We start from the raw sequence: 14214 nt of genomic DNA on the forward strand, positions 1-14214 counted from the left end.
TGACTTTAATTACCCCGCTATTAACTGGGAATCCTATACGACACCAAATTTACATGCACAGAGATTCCTGGATTTTGTAAACACAAACCCGCTGGACCAGATAGTCAATACACCAACCAGGGGTGCAACCATACTGGATCTGGCCCTCACTAATATGGGAGACTGCTGCATGCCCTCTACTGTAATGCCTTCCCTGGTAAGGTCAGACCAGAAAATGTTCTCCTTTGAAGTAAAAATAAAACCTGGACCCCCAGCTAAACCTGGAATATTCAGGAGCTATTCTAAAGCTAACCTCCTGTTATTAAGTGAGAACCTAGCAACATTTCAAGCCCCCATAAACCCTGAGAACACTGCTGCCTGTGAAGAACTGTTCACGGAAACTCTATTCAAGCATGCTAATAGCTGCAAAGAGGCAGCTGTACCCACCAGGAAGAAGTACAGAACTAAGTCAAAAAACAAGCCACCCAGGTGGAATCACAAAATCAATAGGCTGTATAACAGGAAGAAGAAAACCATGGCAAAAATTAGGAGTTGCAGCACCCAGCAGGATTAAGGCAATCTCATCAAACTAAACAAACAACTCAGAGAACAAATAAAGTCTACCAAAGCCAAATGTGAGGTAAGTTTGGCCTCCCAGGCCAAGGACAACCACAAAGCATTCTTAAGCTATGTCCGCAACCTCAAAGGCAATACACAATTGTGTGTGGAGTTTATTGTGAATGGAGCCACCTATACTGAGCCAGAAGATAGAGCAAACCTCCTGGCTGATAAATTCAGATCCAAATTTACCCTCTCTCCCCCTCAAGCTTCCCTCAGGAAATATCATCAAATATAACTCCCCCTACTATCACTAGGGGAACAGGTCCTTAATGCTCTCTCTAAGACCAAGAACACTGTGTCAATGGGCCCAGACAATATCCCAGGATGCCTTTTAAATAGCATAAAGCATGATCTATCAGGCCCTTTTGAATTACTGTAGCCTGTGAACATGCTTCATGCCTCATGAATGGAGAAAGGCAACAGTTATCCCTCTACACAAAGATGGGCCATCTATAGACCCTGGAAACTACAACCCCATAAGTCTCACTAGTCTTATATGTAAAGCCATGGAAAGAATTATCATGGAGATGATAAATAGAGATATAGTAAACCTCCAGACACTGGACCCAATCCAGTTTGGTTTTGTCAAGGGCAGATCATGCCTACTCAACCTGGTGGACTTCTTTGAGAAGGTCACCAAAACAGTGGATGAGGGCAAAATTGTTCACACTGCCTATCTTGACCTGGCCAAGGCATTTGACACAATACTCCACTCAGGTATTGTTGACAAACTCAAGAGGTTAAGTCCAAACCTGTAGGTCACCTGGTGGATAGCCAACTGGCTCACAGACAAGACCCAGGAAGTTAGCATTGGGGAGTCCACCTCTACAAAGAGACCATTCACAAGAGGAGTTCCTCAGGGATCAGTGCTTGGACTGCTCCTTTTTGGCATTTACTTCTCAGAAGTCAAGGCCAATGTCAGTGGTCTCTGGCTGACTAAATTTGCAGATAATTTCAAATTAGGAGCTGTCATTGAATCTCACACTGACACAAATGTTCTCCAGAAGGGGCTGACACAGACAAACAACTGGTGTCAGTGCTATGGACTAAAACTAAATGCAAAGAAATGCATAATAGTATCCTTTGGGAAGTCATCCATTCCCAGGTAACTATCATATTGACAACACACCCCTTAAAGTTGACCCAGTAGTCAGGGACTTAGGGACACATATAGATAGTAATCTAGCTTTTGACCATCACATGTGTACAGTGGTGAGGAAATCATTCTATGTTGCGCAACTTATAAACAAAGGTATGGCATCTAAGTCCAAGGAAGTCATTGTTCTACTGTATTCAGCATTCATCAGACCTATCATTGAGTACAATGCCCCCTTTGGTATGTATCTAACCAGGCATATCCAACAACTGGAATGTCCACAGAGGTTCCCCACTAAAAGAATACAGGGCATAAGTAAAATCTTATTCAGACTGCCTCAAGGTCCTATCCCTGTATTCTGTTTCCTACAGGCTTTTAAGGGAAGATCTATACCTGGCATACATGGCATTGTCAGACCCCACTCTGATGGACCTCCTGCATATCCACAAAACAAACAGCACCAGAATTACCTATTCTAAAGGCTTAAACCTTGCCCGTGATATAAATAGGACCCGCTGGAGAGACAGGTATGTATCCCAGAGACTACCCCATCTATTGGAACAGTCTACCCATCCATGTGAAACAGAGTTCCTCTAAAACCCAATTCAAGTACAACTTGGACAACTGGATAGGAAACTGGAAATCCATTCCTGGTTTGGCATCTATGTCTCTAATGGACACAGATGTAGAATATGTATGTGTGTTGTACCTTTAAGAAGCATTTCCAAGGTCAGCACGTGCATATAAATAACCAGCACATGCTAGCTTCAGTGCCATTTTGAGAGTGCAGTCAGAGAGTGAACATGTATGAGATAAATAGTCAGTCTGTTTGATAAATTTATCTAAATTAAAGTTATTTGCCTCAATCCTGATGTGTTTTGCTTGAACAAAACCCACGCATGTTCATCTGTTTCATCCTGTCTGGACGAAAGACATGGTGTCAGAACCGGGATTCCAGAGGCTGCTTTTCAGAGGTATGAAGTGCAGAATCAACTGTGAAGGTAAAATAAAAGAAACAAGAGCAAAAAAGGGTCAGAAAGAAGCTAAAGGTAATAAAACTTGCACAAACAATTATTTTATTGAAATAGATAAAACGGAGCATTACAAGGGCACATAATGCATTACTAAGCCAACGAATAGCACAGAAATGTTTGTTAAGCAAACGAAAAGCATTAAAAAGTTTATTAATTAAGCAAAATGTTTGAGATTAAGATATTTGATAAAAGGATTATCAGAAAGTACATAAGAAGTTCAGAGTTGCCTCGGAATTGCAAAATGAGCATGTTTAAAGTAAAACAAGCAGAAGAAAAGAGGTTAAATGGGCAAAACGAATATAACAAAGGGCAAAAAGGGCATATTAAGAGTAAATACAGCAAGACAACTGCATGTTATCAGCAAATTACAGTGTTTTGGCACAAACAGTTATTTCACATTGATTAAAGCTCTGAATAGCATAACTAGAGTTATTCAAAGCATCGCAAAGTATGTAAAAGTGCTTACAGTATGTGTTTATTATTGTACATTTATTCTGAAGAGTTTATTATGTGCAAAATGCAACTATTTCATCAACTGTAGTCAAAATATAGCCATTTCAAAAAGTTACTTGTGCTGGATGTGTCTACTCAAAAAAGGGCCGTCATTATAGAGTGTTTCTTGCACTGTAAAGAGTTATTTAGCAAAGTATAGCCATTCTGGAAGTGTTTCAGTGTACTGCATACTGTTTATTCACAATGTGCACTTACTTTGAAATGTTTCTTACTCTGAGCTTCTTCTACCACACATTTTATTTGCACAGTGCAGTTACTTTTAAATGTTTCTTATAATGATGATAAATTACTTTACAGTACAATAATTAACAATTGGTGCAGCTTGTTGCTGTAGCATAGACCAAATTCAGGCCTGCTGAATCTAGCTTTGTTTGTATAACTTGAGCACTGATTCAGGCCATCTTTTTTGGAGAAGGTTCCCCTGCACCCTAGTAAGCAGTAGTTAAAACTTGTCTGATTGAAGACTGCTGGAACAGAGCTCAGTTTTGAGCTTTTTTCTGGTTAATTGGGTAACTTGTTTAAATCAGTTTGTTCGTTTTCTATTGTTTTATGTGTATATATATATATGTATATTTATATATATATATATATACATATATATATATATATATATATATATATATATATATATATATATATATATATATATATATATATATATATATATATATATATATATATATATATATATATATATATATATAAATTGTACTTTATTCATCTGTTTTTACTGTATTTGTGTTTCTTCCTACTTTATTACTAGGGGCATTGACTACAACTCTGATCTGCGATATATAACAGTAAGTATCCTTTTCTGTACATTTAAAGTATTTTTTGAGTGTATCTGCTTTATTTTCTAAAAAAAAAACAAACCAAAAAAAAAAAAATAAAATATATCTATATATATATATATATATATATATATATATATATATATATATATACTTGTTTCCCGCCTTTCTAAGCTAGTATAGTCTAGTTTTCAGGTTAGTGCTGAACTCGGGGCTGTGTTACCAATCTCTGTGTTTGCCCATACCTTACTTGGATAGAAGTAAGTTCTCTGTTCACCTGAGAGAGAGGGGAGCTTTGAGCAGCCTGTCTGTCCCTGGAGGAGTGGTTTTAGCCCAGACATTAGTAGCTTATTGGCCATTTTGAGCTAATTCCTATCTCTTTCATTTCCATGCTATAAATACCGTATTTGCCTGGTTTTGCGCACCGGGCAGTGCCAGTTAGCTGGGGTAAAACTATTCCCGGTTCCACAAAGTCTCCTCTTCAATTTTTCCCTTGGAACTATTCAAACTTTCAACTTAAGAACTTAATCACTCAAGCCACTCATTTCTCAGCCTGGCACTTACTCAAAACTTATAGCAAGCACTAATAAACCTTAGCAGTAGACCCTCCTGTACTGTACAGAAGGACAAGGCTCTCTATTCCACCTTACCAGCCATCCAGTAAAACAGTTCACTGTACCTATCCAGGCATGTCCAAAGGGCAGTTTCAGGTGTACTCTCCAGTCCAACTGGTGAATCTGGGCATTTTGAGGCAATGTTACAACTGCCTCATGTACACAGACAACCCCCTCCTCCTACCACCAAACACTAATACATGCGAGAGATGCAGTTATGCAGCCAAACTGGAGGCTAAGCTCTCTCAACTCAAGACTGGATCAGACAGTCAAGAGGAGAAGGGAAATACTTGCATCACACCACCAGTCTCACATAAACCCATTAAAGTAGCACTGGAAAAAAACACACATAAATACATGAAAACATACTTGGAGGTTCTAAATAAAAATCTGCAAAACCAACAAAGACCTCCAAAGCAAACATCCAAGCAACCTCCACCCCCCAACACAAACCATGAAACACATACTTCACAAAACCAGTGTGCCATGCAATCACAGCCCTTAAGGCAAAATGATATACCCAACATACTAGTAATTGGTGACTCTATAGTCAGGCACGCTAACGTCCCACTCACTAGGCTGAATAAGGAGAAGGTTACTGTTAGCTGCCTGACAGGCACCAGGATCCGCCACATAACACAAGCACTCTGGTCACTCCAGAACAAGTACAAATATCACTCTGTCATTGTCCATGTTGGTGTGAATGACCTGAGCCGTACCTTTCTGGACTACATGAAAAGAGACATGGAAGAGCTCTCTGATCACATAGCCCAGGCCGGTATGATCCTGACCCTGAGTATCATCCTGCCCTCACCAAGAATGATACCATGGTATAAAGAAAAAATTCTCAATTTCAACAATTGGCTAAGTTTCTGGTGTCATTCAAAGGGGATCCAGTGTCTGTCCACCTGGGATGACATGCTCGACAAGCCACACTGCTTCGCTAGAGACGGCTTGCACCTGTCACCCTTAGGCTTTTGAATACTGGCCAAGGCTCTTGCCACCCCCATAGTGCCTTTTTTAGGCAAGGCTCAAAAGACAAACCTACTGCTGCAAATAGCACAAGTAACAAAAAACTGAGAGTAGTGCTTCTCAATGGCAGAGGTCTGAACCTCAATATGCATGGACTCGAGGCACTCCTCAGTATGGAGAAAATCGATATATGTGCAGTAACAGAAACCTGGTTTAAGGCTCCAGAGATCACCCCAGCACTACCAGGCTACAACTCATACCATACATTTCGGCCACAGAACCTAAACCGAAATATAATAGGCAGGGGTGTATCCATATTCATCAAGGATACCCACACCTCCAGGTTAGTGGCACAACACGATGCTTCAGAGATCATCCACGTGCAACTAACAATGGACAAAACTGCAATTCAAATTGTAGCTTGCTAGAGATCATCCACCATGTCTCAGGACCCCCATTCCGCATTTCTGGAAACACTGGGAAACATAAAGGTCCTACCAAACACCCTAATATTGGGTGATTTCAATTATCCAAACATTAACTCTGAGAACTACTCAAGTACTAACTCCCTTGCCCAACATTTCCTAGAATTTATAAACTCAAACACCCTAGTTCAGCTGGTCAACACTCCCACCAGATGTGACAACATATTGGACCTGGTCATCACCAACATGGGCGACTGGTGTTCCACACCGGAGGTCAACCCCTCACTGGTTAGATCTGACCATAAACAAATCACTTTGGATATCCACATTCCACCTCCACCCCCGGACAAGAAAACCACAGTGAAAAACTTTTCAAAAGCAAACTTCACGTTACTTAAGACCGAGGTGGAAAGTTTCAAAGCCCTCATGCTGAAGGATAATGCTGTCCAGGCTGCAAAATTCCTTACTAATGCATTCTATGGGCACTTACAAGAATGCATGGATCATGCCATCCCAAGCAAAACCAAGACTCACTCCTCCAAGAAAAGGAAACCAGTCTGGTGGACTCCTGCCATAAACAAGCTATACAACAGAAGGAGGAAACTAGTACAGAAAAGAGTAAAATCCCAAGAAGGGAAGATATCCCTGATCAGTATCAGCAAGAAACTATGATCCCTCATAAAATCATCCAAGGCGAGCTTTGAAAGAAAAATTGCCAAAGACTCCAAAGATAACCACAAGGCATTTTTTAGCTATGTCAAGAATCTAAGTGGTAATGCTCAGATCTGCTCAGAGTTAGTGCAGAATGGCACAAAATACACTGAACTGACTGATATCACCAACATCCTGGCAGACAGATTCAGCGCAAATTTCACCCCCTCTCAACCCCAAGAGGGCCCATAACCATACCAGAAGAATGTAGAGTCCCTGAAATCATGGACACTCAGGTTAAAACAGCCCTCTCCAAAGCCAAAAACACAGCATCAATGGGACTGGACGGTGTCCCAGGCTGCGTCCTACATGAGCTCAAAGATGAACTAACCCCTCACCTAAACACACGGTTCAAACTCAGCCTCTCCACAGGCTACGCACCCATAGAGTGGCGCACTGCAGTGATTATTCTGCTCCACAAAGGTGGAGCCACAGCAGACCCCGGGAACTATCGCCATATAAGCCTGACTAACTTGGTCTGCAAGGCTATGGAGTGCATCATCATGGAACTCATTAACAGAGACATTGTGAACCTCCAAACACTGGACTCTACCCAGTTTGGCGTTGTTAAGGGCAGATCATGCCTCCTAAACCTGGTGGACTTCTTTGAGACAGTTACCAAGGCTATAGATGAGGTAAAGGTGGTACACACAGCCTACCTAGACTTCGCAAAGGCCTTTGACACCATTCCCCATTCTGGTATTATGGACAAGCTCACCAGCCTGAACATAAACTCCTATGTCACAAGATGGGTTGCCAACTGGCTCACAGACAGAACCCACATGGTGAGAGTTGTGGGAGCTAGGTCTGACTATAAATCGGTTACAAGTGGAGTTCCCCAGGGCTCAGTCCTAGGACCCCTCCTGTTCGGCATATACTTCTCAGATGTACAGGTGAGCACATTAGGACTATGGCTGACCAAGTTCACAGACGACTGCAAACTAGGGGCTATAACTGACTCTCCGGCTGACACAGACATCCTCCAAAAGTGTCTCACTGAGACGGATACCTGGTGTCAAAATCATGGCCTCAAGCTAAATGCCAAAAAGTGCATAGTCATTCACTTTGGAAAAAACAAAGTACCCACAAACTACCACATAGGTGGTAGTCCCCTAAATACGGAAGACGTAATAAGGGATCTGGGGACCCAAGTAGATAGTAATCTCACCTTTGGTAATCACATTTCCAAAGTGGTTAGAAAATCCTTCTACGTGGCCCACCTAATCACAAAAGGGTTCGCATCCAGATCAAAAGAGGTCATTGTGCCCCTCTACTCATCACTTATCAGACCCATCATAGAGTACAACGCCCCATTTGGGATGTACCTTCCAAGACACCTGCAACAGCTGGAAAGACCACAGAAGTACCTCACCAAGAGGATCACTGGCCTCAAACAGATGCCCTATGCAGCTAGACTGAAGAAATTACAGCTGTACTCGGTTGGATACTGCCTACTCAGAGGTGATCTCTGCCTAACATACAAGGCCATGTCCAACCCAGAATTGATGGACATGCTCCACCTAAAGAAAACCTTATCCCTGCGAGCCACACGCTCCAGGGATCTGATCCTCACCACAACAATAAATAGGATGATGTGCTGGAGGGATAGATCCCTGTCCCAGAGACTTTCCATGCTTTGGAACAAGATCCCAATCTACATTAGGTAGATCTCCTCGCTAACACTCTTCAAAAGAAATCTTGACGAGTGGGTGGGAAACAGAAAGTTTGTCTCAGGGATCACTTCAGTGGCTCTGCTGGACAGAGGCACAGGAAACTAATCTAAGGGGGCGGCGGAAGTCAACACATTCTGGCTAGGCTTATAAATGCCTTCGAGCAGATAGTCTAGTACCTACCGATGAACCTATGAACCTATAATAATTTCAAGAGTGTTCTTGTGCCATGGAGACTTATTTTACAAAGTGCTTTGCAAAGTATTTCACAGAGTTTAATTACTCAGAGGCTTATGCTGTTGGGCATAGTTACAAGTACTGGCATAAATTTCTGGCATATGTATGTTTGTGTGCATGTTTGTGCAGTTACAAGTGAACTTGGGTTACATTGTGTTTTACTGTGGTTGGTTTGCATGGCAGATGGATTTAGAAAATCATTGCCACTTGTATTTGATCATAATATTGCAGACAACTGGAGAATATTTGAGCAAGAGTAGAATAATTTCATACAAGCAGCTTACTGAGATAAAGATGCATGCAACAGAGCATTCATTTTGCTAAACATAGTCAGTGGCCATTGATAGAGAGCGTTCATTTGTGTATGCACCAGCAGTGTATGAAGGTGAAGGTGAAAATCGTCATATTGTTGCTAAGGTTGAATCAAGGGAAGATCCTGAGTGCTTGAAGCATAAGTTCAGAGAAATGTGCAACCTCCAGACCAATGTTACATTAGAGAGGCATTTGTTTTACACAAGAGACCAAAGGCCAGGAGAAACATTTGCAGCTTATATTACTGAGTTGAGAAACAAAGCTAAAACTTGCATGTTTGGTGATTTAAAAGATGAGCTCATAAAGGACAGGCTTGTGTGTGGTATTAATAGTGCTGCTGTGAGAAAGATTTTGCTTCATGACAAAGACTTAACATTGAGTAAAGCTACTGAGATTTGTTAGATCCATGAAGTTACAAAAGGCACACAAGCATGCTTAGAAGTGACAAGCGCATGGTTTCAGCAGGTTCCAAAGCAAATGTAGAAAGCACGCAGCATTTGGCAAGCAGAAACAGGCCTAAGCACATGGCAGCTGCAGCCCCTGAAGGTGTGGCAGGGAGACCACATGGTTTTTCCGCAAGTTCTAAGACAAGTTCAGTTAAAGAAGCATTCTCAGTGCAGAGCAAAGGTTGCTAAGTACAGCATATGGGTGAGTTAGCAAAACCCAGGTCAAGCTGTATTGTTAACTGTCTCAGTTGTGGTGCCAACCATGAGTCTAAAAGAGAAAAGTGCTTAGCATTTGGTCAGCAGTGTCACAAATGTAAAAACGTAATAATTTTCAAAGGTTTTGCAAGTCAAGTAAACCTCACTCAGTTGCAAAGGCAGGGCGCTCAAAAAAGCAAGTTGATCATATAGAGAGCTGCAATCCTATTTTCTACATAGATGGTGTATCAGTAATTGGTGAAAAGGTGAATGCAGTAGATTTATTAGCAAAGGGAGAAGAATTTTTGTACTGTCCTGCTCTATGGTAAGCCCATCAAGCTCGAAGTAGACACTGGTTCAAAGTGTAATGTTATGTCAACAGAAACATTTTCTACAGTCTTCTAAAATCTATTAAGCAAATCGCCTCAGGGAAACATTCTATTGTAATTGTCTTGCCTTCATGCAACTACATTATGATAAAATTGGGTTTTTGTAACCACTTACCCCAAAAACTATATTCATCTTAATGACATATTTCTTTTTATACATTTTGAAATAGTTTTGCTATGCTCCTGATTATTGACACTGTATAACATTGTATTGCTACTTAATGCCTTGTAATAATCCTGTAACATTTCTGTTTAATGCTAATTTATAATGAAAATTGTATAATATGTTGGAGCGTTTCTCCCCGGGCCACCACTGAAAAAGGGCTCCTCATCTCAGTCGGGCAATCCGGTCAACAAATGTAAAATAAATAAATAAATAAATAATAAATAAATAAAGTAAGAGCTGGTGAACAACTTAATGTGGCAAGTTGTGCCAGACTTGTTGCATATGGAGGTGAAGAAATTCAAACCGAAGGTTCAATAGTGCTTTCATGTTATTTGGCTGGGAACAGTTACAAATTGTTGTTTTATGTAGTCTGAAGACCTGTGCAGTCATTATTGAGTCTCAGAGACAGTTTGAAAATGGACTTGCTTTCATTCACTAAAGAGGTTCATCACATAAGCACATGTCCCAATTCTAACTTCAGTGATACTATTTTCTCAGAATATGCTGATGTTTTCAGTGACAAGCTAGGCAAGCTTCCAGTTGCGTATTCTATGAAGTTAGACCCAGAGGTCAGTCCAGTGGTCAGACCGACAAGAAGAGTTCCAATAGCTATGCAGAGCAGAGTTAAAGCTCAGTTGGATAAAATGATGCAGAAAGGTGTAATTTGTCCAGTTGCAGAACCAACTGAATGGGTGTCATCTATGGTAGCAACTCATAAAAAAGGCTCAGATGAAATCAGAATATGCATCAACCCAAGAGACTTAAATAAGGCATTGAAAAATACCTCATCATCCCATGCGAACAGTCAAGGAAGTCACAGCCCTAATACCGAATGCCACTGTGTTTTCCATCTTGGATGCAAAGAGTTCATTTTGGCAAGTGATTCTTGAATGCAAATCTTCGCTACTTTCAGCACTTCATTTGGAAGATGATTGGACAAGGTGATCCGCTGTGGCGACCCCTAACCAGGAAAAGCCGAAAGAAAGAGAGAGAGATTTCCTCAGGATGTCATTTGGAATCAATTCTACAAGTGAAATCTTCCAGCATCCAATGGAACAGATCTTTTCAGGTTATCCCTGTGCCATAATAGTAGATGATTTATTAGTCGGAGGCAATAATGAAGCAGAGCATGACAGAAACCTCAAAAAAGTTTTAGACAGAGCATGTGAAGTGAACTTAAAGCTCAATCCTCTGAAATGTAAATTCAGATTACCAGAAATCACATATGTAGGTAATTTGTTTACTAGTACTGGGTTATGACCAGACAAGTCCAAGCAAGCAGCTATTCTTGAGGTGCTAACACCTGATAATGTTCAAGCTCTACAGTGTTTTCTTGGTATGGTTAACTATTTGGGCAAATTTATACCAGATTTCAGTGAATTGATAACACTTTAAGAGAGCTGATGTGCAAAAATGTTGCATGGTCATGGCTAGAACAGCACCACAGAGTATTTGATGATCTTAAGCAGAAAATTGCCAGTCCGCCTACAGTAAGGTACTATGATGTCAATAAACCAGTCACTCTTTCCTGTGATGCATCAAAGTTTGGTCTTGATGCAGTTCTTCTTCAAGAGGGCAGACCAGTAGCCTATGCATCTAGAACTTTTACCCAAACTGAAATTCAGTATGCTCAGATTGAGAAAGAACTTTTGGCAATTGTGTTTGAATGTTCAAAGTTTCATGATTATATTCATGGTCAAGATATCCAGATTAAAACTGATCATTAACCTCTAGTTACTATTTTAAATAAGCCTATGGATTCCACTCCAGCAAGATTACAAAGAATGATGTTCAAATTACAAAAGTACAACTTCAAAATGGTCTATACAAAAGGCAAACTTCTTTATCTGTCTGATACCTTATCCATATCACTCAGAAATACAACATAACAGCTTGATGCAGAGAGTTTTGACTTCAACACCATGGAAGTGTGTAATTTTTCGACCATGAGACTTGATGAGCTGAGAGATCATACAAAGACTGATCCTGTTTTGCAAAAGCTCAACCACTACATCCAGGTAGGATGGCCGTCAAAGCAATCCAGTGTACCGCCTGAAGTACAACCTTATTTTCCTTACAGAGATGAGATGATGGAAGATGACATCATTTTCAAAGGTCCAAAAGTTGTTCCAGCTTCCTTACAATGTGAATATATCCAGATTTTGCATTGTGGTCACCCAGGGTCTGAATCTACCAAAAGAAGGGCAAGAGAATTAGTATTTTGGCCTTCTCTAGCAAAAGAGATTGACAAAGTGCTTTCATCTTGTTCAGTATACAATAGTAGTAGACCACATCTGCAAAAAGAGCCACTTCAGTCAAGTCAAGTTCCTAAACTACCTTGTTCAACAGTAGCCACTGACATATTCGAGTGGAAGAATCAGCATTACTTAGTCTTGGTCGACTCTTATTCGAACTGGCTTGAGATTGATTTGTTGTCTAAACTAATGTATACTTCTGTTATTACTAAGTTGAAACATCATTTCTCAGTCCATGGCAGTCCACATAAGCTTATCTCTCATAATGGTACTAAATTTATTAGTCAATTGTTTCAGAAATTTGCAAAAGAATGGGACTTTGTACATATTTCTAGTAGTCCTGAATACTCACAGTCAAAAGGTCTAGCTGAACATGCTGTACACAGTGCAATGCAATTACTAGAGAAGTCAAAGCCTGATAATACTGATGTCTTTTTGAATTTATGTAATCTCAGAAACATACACTGTGATGATATGCTTGGCTCTAGGCAAACCACAACAACCTTGCCTATTAGTTCCAGTTTGTTGAGGCCTAAAGTGAAGAACAGCAGAGCAATCAAAGTCCAACTATTCAGAAAACGGTCTTTCCAGAAGTCCAGTTATGATAAAATGAGCAGATTTCCTCATCCATTGAAAGGAGAGACAGTGAGGATACAAATGGTGAAAGGCTTCAACCGGATTGGTCAATTAACAGGTATATGTGCCAAACTGAGATCCTATTTTGTGGAATCAGATGATGTGGAGTACAGGAGAAATCACAAACATCTTCTTCCTGTATCAGAACCGATATTGCAGCATTGTTCCTGTGATACAGCCTCTACACCTCAGCAAACCAGACAGTGTTCCTGTTGCAGAATGTGTCTTAACTTCTACTTCCATTCTTGATGATGTTCCTGATGTTCCCAAGGTTGAACATTCAGCAGAGACAGTCCCAATTCGCAATTCTATGTCAAACGATTTGTTCACATCTCCAGACCAAGTGTGAAATACACAGCAATGTGGACATAACTGTCTATATGTATTTAGTTCTGTATAATTACATGTCAAAGAAGTAATGAAGTATGACTCATTTCTCAAAGAGGGAGGATGTAGAATATGTATGTGTGTTGTACCTTTAGGAAGCATTTCCAAGGTCATCACGTGCATATAGTCAGCATATTGCTAAAGTAGTTAGGAAGACCTTCTACATTGCCCACCTTATCATGAAGGGATTCACATCTAGATCAAGGGAAGTCATAGTCTCCCTATACTCATCACTCATCAGACCAATGATAGAGTACAATGCCCCATTCGGAATGTATCTGACCCGACACTTGCAGCAGCTGGAGAGGCCACAAAAGTTCCTCACCAAAAGGATAAAGGGTCTCAAAAATCTGTCTTATGCTGCCCGACTGAAAGAACTCCAGTTATATTCAGTTGCTTACCGCTTGCTCAGAGGTGACCTATGCCTGACATACAAGGCCATGTCAAACCCAGATTTGATGAACATGCTTCATCTCAAAAAATCTAGATCCCTCAGAGCCACAAGGGCGGAGACTTAAACCTCGACACGGTTATTAATAGGATGTGCTGGAGGGATAGATTCATCACCCAAAGACTCCCTATGCTGTGGAACAAAATCCCGGTTTATGTGAGGCAGAGCACCTCGCTGGCCTTGTTCAAGAGGAATCTTGACCAATGGATGGGAGATCGCAGATACACCCCAGGGGTTACCTCAGTGTCACTGCTCGACAGAGGCACAGCAAAATAATGGGCATAGTTTCTCCAAACTAAAGGGGTGGCGTAAGC

The sequence above is a fragment of the Protopterus annectens genome, chromosome 17.part0 (genome assembly GCF_019279795.1).
Source record: "Protopterus annectens isolate FY-2018-M chromosome 17.part0, PAN1.0, whole genome shotgun sequence".
NCBI lineage: Eukaryota > Metazoa > Chordata > Ceratodontiformes > Protopteridae > Protopterus > Protopterus annectens.